The 6,457-nt window shown below is 32.9% G+C and overlaps 1 long non-coding RNA gene across 1 annotated transcript; it reads left to right on the plus strand.

Moving 5' to 3' along the window:
• Positions 1 to 2,001: 2,001 nt before the first annotated feature.
• LOC111704023 (uncharacterized) lies at positions 2,002 to 4,578 on the plus strand. Its single transcript, XR_002765729.1, has 7 exons — positions 2,002 to 3,571; positions 3,653 to 3,734; positions 3,796 to 3,852; positions 3,928 to 4,019; positions 4,125 to 4,185; positions 4,293 to 4,387; positions 4,530 to 4,578. It is a non-coding gene; the product is annotated as an uncharacterized LOC111704023 (long non-coding RNA).
• Positions 4,579 to 6,457: the final 1,879 nt, after the last annotated feature.

Genomic DNA, 6,457 nt, shown 5'->3' on the forward strand with positions numbered 1-6,457 from the left:
ATCTTTATTTCCTAAAAAATAACATAAATTATAGGTCATGGTTACTTGTACAATGTTATAATGAATATTAATAGTAGAAAAATTCTTACGAATTATTTAAGGATGGTCGGGGGTGACTTATTGTTGATCAGTATTGAAATACGTTTTTTTTAACTTAACTTTGTTGAATATTTAACGAAATTCACTAATGCTTCTTATGAAAATATTTTGCTTAACTTTAATGATTTCACAACAACGAAAATATTTTAAGCTCCGTCGGAGGAGGACAAAGGGAATTGGGGGCTGAAAATTTGGTTTGGCTGTCTCCGACAGGAGATTCAAGTTGAAGACGACATTTTATAGAGGTTTTAAATTAATGGTTAACAACATTATAGACACATCTCTTTACTGCCATTTACCGTTTTCATTAAATAAACTCTAGCAGACATGATAATATTATGGCTTTTGAAATTAGGTATTACAATGCTTTTTCATAACAAAGACGGTGTCGAATTCGTCACTGAATTACCATGTTTATTGGGACACCTTGTATAAATCTGCAGTTTAACTCAAGAAGAATGAGACTTTGAGACACAACGGCGAAATGTTTTTTATGTTATCTTCTTCAATAAAGTCGACATTTGTCTCTTCTGTTTATCCTTCTGCTTGATCTTTTGTATGACTATAAATTCTTAACATCTTCTGCAATTATACTTTTGACTTGTCTTCCAGGAAAATTGGCCTCCTCTTTGTTCTTCATGTATGTCCTTCACCTCTTCTTCTCCTTGATTTTCTGCTGTTTCTTTAAATTAATCTTCTCCTTGATTTTCTGCTGTTTCTTTAAATTAATCTCCTCCTTGATTTTCTGCTGTTTCTTTAAATTAATCTTCTCCTTGATTTTCTGCTGTTTCTTTAAATTAATCTTCTCCTTGATTTTCTGCTGTTTCTTCAAATTAATCTTCTCCTTGATTTTCTGCTGTTTCTTCACACTAAACCTTCTGCTGGTTTTTCTACTTAATCTTCTGCTTGGTTTTCTTCTTGTTTCTTTCTTCTGTTTGATTTTCTGCTGGTTCTTTATACTAAATCTTCTGCTTGATTTTCTGCTGGTTCTTCTACTTAATCTTTTTCTTGATTTTCTGCTGGTTCTTCACACTATAACTTCTAGTTTTTCTACTTAATCTTCTGCTTGGTTTTCCTCTTGTTTCTTTCTTCTGTTTGATTTTCTGCTGGTTCTTTTATACTAAATCTTCTGCTTGATTCTCAGCTGGTTCTTCTACTTAATCTTCTTCTTGATTTTCTGCTGGTTCTTTACACTAAATCTTCTCCTTGAATTTCTTCTGGTTCTTTGTACTAAATCTTCTGCTTGATTTTCTGCTGGTTCTTCTGCTTAATCTTCTTCTTGATTTTCTAATGGTTCTTTACATTAAATCTTCTCCTTGATTTTCTTCTGGTTCTTTGTACTAAATCCTCTGCTTGATTTTCTGCTGGTTCTTTACACTAATTCTTCTGGTTCTTTGTACTAAATCTTCTGCTTGATTTTCTGCTGTTTCTTCTAATTAATCTTCAGCTTGATTTTCTGCTGGTTTCCTACTTAATCTTCTACTTATTTTGTCGTTAATTGTAAGTCTACTTGTTCTTCTATTTGTCTTTCATCTTGATCTTCTGTTTCTCTTTTATACCGTGCTCCTCTGCTTAATCTTCTCCTTGTCCTTTATTTGTTCTTTTCTTTATAACTCTGCTTGTTTTTCTGCATGTTCTTCTCTTGTTCTTTCGTTAGTCTTTCTACCATGGGCGGACTACAGGGGGGCCTGGGCCCCACCCTGGGATACTGGAGCAGGGGGGGGGGGCGCCAACCCCTAAGGGAACTTTATGATATGAAACAGGAAACAAGAATAAAACATAAAGGGATGAAAGACACACGAAAATAGAATTAAATAAATTGCCTGAAATACCCATTAAAATTTTTCTCTCTTCATTATTATACTAATATACCTGTAAAATCATATGTCATAGTTGGGTACCCGTTACGCCGGTCACCCTATTTGACCTGTAACCTTATGTTTCAATAAATAGTTAGTTATAGGTGTAAAACCTCGCGTTGAAGAGACCTGGCTTCAGTGGCTTACACCCTAGTAGAGAAGACAGAAATACAATGCGTTTTGTGTAGTTAAGCTTCTCAAATCAAATCAAATAATTTATTTCTGCAGAAAAAAACAATATTTACGAATTAATTTTTAAAAATCACAATATGTAAAATATTATTTTCCGCAGCAGGCGGACACAATAGCCTGGGGCTGTTTTAGCTGAGCCCCCCTGTTAACCGAATTCTTTAATTAAATTTTAACATTTAAAAAGCTTGACTCTGGAAAACTGGCATTTTGTGACATACAGATAGAAAGTAGGAGATTTGGAGTCTACAGATAGAAAGTAGAAGAACTGGAGTTTACAGATAGAACGTGGGAGAACTGGCGTTTGCAGATAGAAAGTAGGAGAACTAGAGTTTTCAGACAGAAAGTAGGGCAGAACTAAATTTTACAGATAGAAAGTAGAAGAGAACTAAAATTTACAGATAGAAAGTAGGAGAACTAGAGTTTTCAGACAGAAAGTAGGGCAGAATTAGATTTTACAGATAGAAAGTACTAGAGTTTGTAAACCTATATTTTTTAACAAATAAAAGATAGGAATTTACTGCTTTGTGTTCAATTTTAGTAGGGGGGTGGGGGCGGCAAGATTTTTTGTTGCGCGCTTAATTTTGCCCCCCACCATGAGATAATGTTTACGTCCGCCCCTGCTTTCTACTTGATCCTCTGTTTCTTCTTTCTGTTCTATAGTTTATTATTTTACTCGTTGTTTTATTTGAACCTATTCTTGTCCTTCTTGACATTGTTCATTTCCTTGTTTTTCTGCATTTTCTTTCATTTGATCTTCTTTTGTCTTTCTTCTTGATCTTCTGTTTCTATTTTCCAGCAATATTCTGCTAAATATATGCTTTTTCTTTTTGACCCAGTACTCTGTTTGTTATTTTCCTTGTTTTTCTACATGTTATTCCACTGTTTGTCCTTCAGATTGTTCTTCTGTTTCACTTTTGCCATGCTATTCTGCATAATCTTCTCCTTGTTATACAGGATGTGTAAATTCTACTGTATAGGTTGAAGACGATTCGGTAAACCCTTCGGATGATCCTGTAGATGATTCAAGACCTGAAGATTGAAGATATAGAAGCAAGATTCAATCTGATTATATTTGATCTTGTTTAATTGTCAAAGTAAATATTTACTCAAAAAATCTTCAAAACTATTTAAATGAAAATTCATTCTTAAAACTGAAATGTAAAACTTTTGAGTTTACTGTCTGAAATCATAAACATTTTATATTCAGAACCATGAATTTTATATGGATTTTATCTAAAAGATACCTAGCCAATATTTAATCAATATTTATCCTATATTTAAAAAACTTTCATTAAAGAAAATATTAATTTCTGAAATCTTTTTCAGAAAGAATGAGAAAGTTTAAAGCGCGTAGTTGGACTACAAGTATGTGATTAGGATGTATAAACCTATCACAATCTTTGTACCTGGAATATATATAGGTATGAGTTTATAAGTTTTAAAAATTGTACATTTGTAAAAAATGCATTTAAAAAGATTTTAATACAAACCCTTTTTAATAGATCTAAGTAGAGGCTGCGTTTCTGCCGAAACTTGGGCAACCTTTTTACACAAGCGCTGCAGTGGTCTAAAACTCCCTTTTGGGTAAGAGAAGAAAAAACATTCTTCTAAAAAATATGCAAAAACTAATAAAGCATTTTTATAGACTGAGCAGCGTGTAAAGGTTGAACGGTCGAAGTTTCTCTCGACAAAGATTAAATAGGTATTAAATCTAAAATGTATTTTCTAAGTATGCATACAAAAATACACTACGGTTTTCTATAAGTAACTTTTATAGAAAACTGAAACCAGTGCTGGAAACCTACCCTTTAGTACAGTGTAAACTGCTGTGCTCAACCTGGACTTTGTCAAGCCTTCAAGTCCCGAAAGGTAGATCAATTTCACATAATAAAAAACACTGAACAATTTGTGAAAATTAATGTTATTGAAATCTAACAATTCAATAGTAAATAAATAACGTTGTTATTTAATTAGAACTCTTGGTGTGGAGTTTGAGAATCTCTGTAGGTCGATGTAAACTAAAATGGTCCTACAGGTGAATAAATAAATTGTTTCTGAAAATGTTAAAAGAAATAATTAAAAAATGTTTGTAAACGATTTATATAAATATTTTTATAATCAGTTAATCAATAATTCGTTTAGACATTATTGATCGATTGATGAGTATGCAAGCATTGAACTGTGAAACGTAAACTGTGAACTACTGTGCTCTCATGTAAATGGATACCCACCGTAATGTAAGTTTTTATTTTTGTATTCTTTCATAAAAACTATATTGTCCTAAAAAGTCCAACATATAAAATCTAAAAAGCCGCGTTATAAAAATTTCATTTTTCGTACTTGTTTGTATATATTTTTATAAATTATTTTATATTTCAGTTTTCACCTGTTTTTGGATTACTGTCTACAAATAAATTCTAAACTGACAGGAGTCTTTAATCTGAGTGATAAAGAGGAAGCTTTGCTTATAGCATTATAAACTAAATCTTCAGGGTATATTGATTGTGCCCGTTCGTAAAGTGGGAGCACGAATATGAACTAAATCGAACGAACCAGCTTTGGCTGGAAATCACAGGATGTTAAATAACTTATTATTCCTCTCTTTATGTTTGTACTTCTGCTTATAGTTCTTCTTGGCCTACCACTTCTTCTTATTATAATGTTCTACTGCTTCATCTAATGCTTTATCTCTTGTTGGTATTTTTTTAGAGATAATTTAAGAATTTGATCTGATTTGCTATCTCATCTACTTGTGCTTCTGCCAAGTCCTTCTTATTTTTAATGTAATTAATCTTATTGAATCTTTTAAGGTTTTAAACTTTAATCGAATATTAAAAAAAATTAGATCAAATTCTTAAATTATCTCTAAAATGATACTTGGCCGAAAATGTCCAGAATTTTTATAATCAGGGAAAATCATAGAAGTAACACTCATTTGAGATTGAGAACACAAACTTCTTCAGAAAATAACAAATCAAAAAAAAATCATTTTGGAAGACGATCTTTCAAGACTTCATGAAATAGGTATCAACAGATATGCGTCTAAATTCCCTGGAAACCGTCCATATATATACTAGTCGCTGTTCTAACAATTATTTAATTTAAGATTCAAGTTTATATCTCTTAAAATAAATACAAAACTACAAAAAGGCATAATTTTACCATTGGCTCTATGTGGCTGTCGACTGTCGAGTTCGACGTAATTTGAATGGTTAGAACGGGAAACACTTCAAAAATGCTCCGAAACAGAAATTCTTCTGGGGTATTTAGTCGCTTCAGCCTTCCTAACCATATGCATCCTTGAAATCGTCCCTGATTAGTCGCTTCAGCCTTCCTAACTATGTAAATCCTTGAAATCATCCCTGATTAGTCTCATCAACCTTCCTAACTATGTACATCCTTGAAATCATCCCTGTTTAGTCGCATCAGCCTTCCTAACTATGTACATCCTTGAAATCATCCCTGTTTAGTCGCTTCAACCTTCCTAACTATGTACATCCTTGAAATCATCCCTGATTTGTCGCTTCAACCTTCCTAACTATGTATATCCTTGAAATCATCCCTGATTTGTCGCTTCAACCTTCCTAACTATGTATATCCTTGAAATCATCCCTGATTTGTCGCTTCAACCTTCCTAACTATGTATATCCTTGAAATCATCTCTGATTAGTCGCTTCAACCTTCCTAACTATGTACATCCTTGAAATCATCCCTGATTAGTCGCTTCAGCCTTCCTAACTATGTACATCCTTGAAATAATCTCTGATTAGTTGCTTCTGCCTTCCTAACTATGTACATTCTTGAAATCAACTCTGATTAGTCGCTTCAGCCATCCTAACTATGTACATCCTTGAAATCATCTCTAGATTGTACTGCAGATCGGCCCATCTTGTATCTCTGAACAAACCCCTTAGGCTTTTTAGTTTCTAACTTAAGTAGATTTTAATTGGAAGGCTGCTTTAAAAAAAAATAGAACCGGTTGTTGCTCTCTGTATTATAATTACCTAAAATGGCAATCCTTTAGTATCCCCCGGACGCCATGAACCTCCGCTATGCAGACACGAGCCTCCCAGATTTCCTAGGCAGACCGAGCCTCATCTATGCAGAAGTGAGCATGCGCAATACATCAAAATGTGCCTGTTTAACACATAATGTTTTTAAAACTTCTTTATAAGTTTAAATCAAAGTTTTTACAAATTTTTCGACATAGTGGCATGACAGGTTTCTCAATGATGAGAAATATTTATCAATTCTAATAAATAGTGCCTAATTATGACTAATAAAGTTGTACCGAAAAGTTAAGACAT

Source organism: Eurytemora carolleeae, unplaced genomic scaffold, assembly GCF_000591075.1.
Source record: "Eurytemora carolleeae unplaced genomic scaffold, Eaff_2.0 scaffold156, whole genome shotgun sequence".
Taxonomy (NCBI): Eukaryota; Metazoa; Arthropoda; class Copepoda; order Calanoida; family Temoridae; genus Eurytemora; species Eurytemora carolleeae.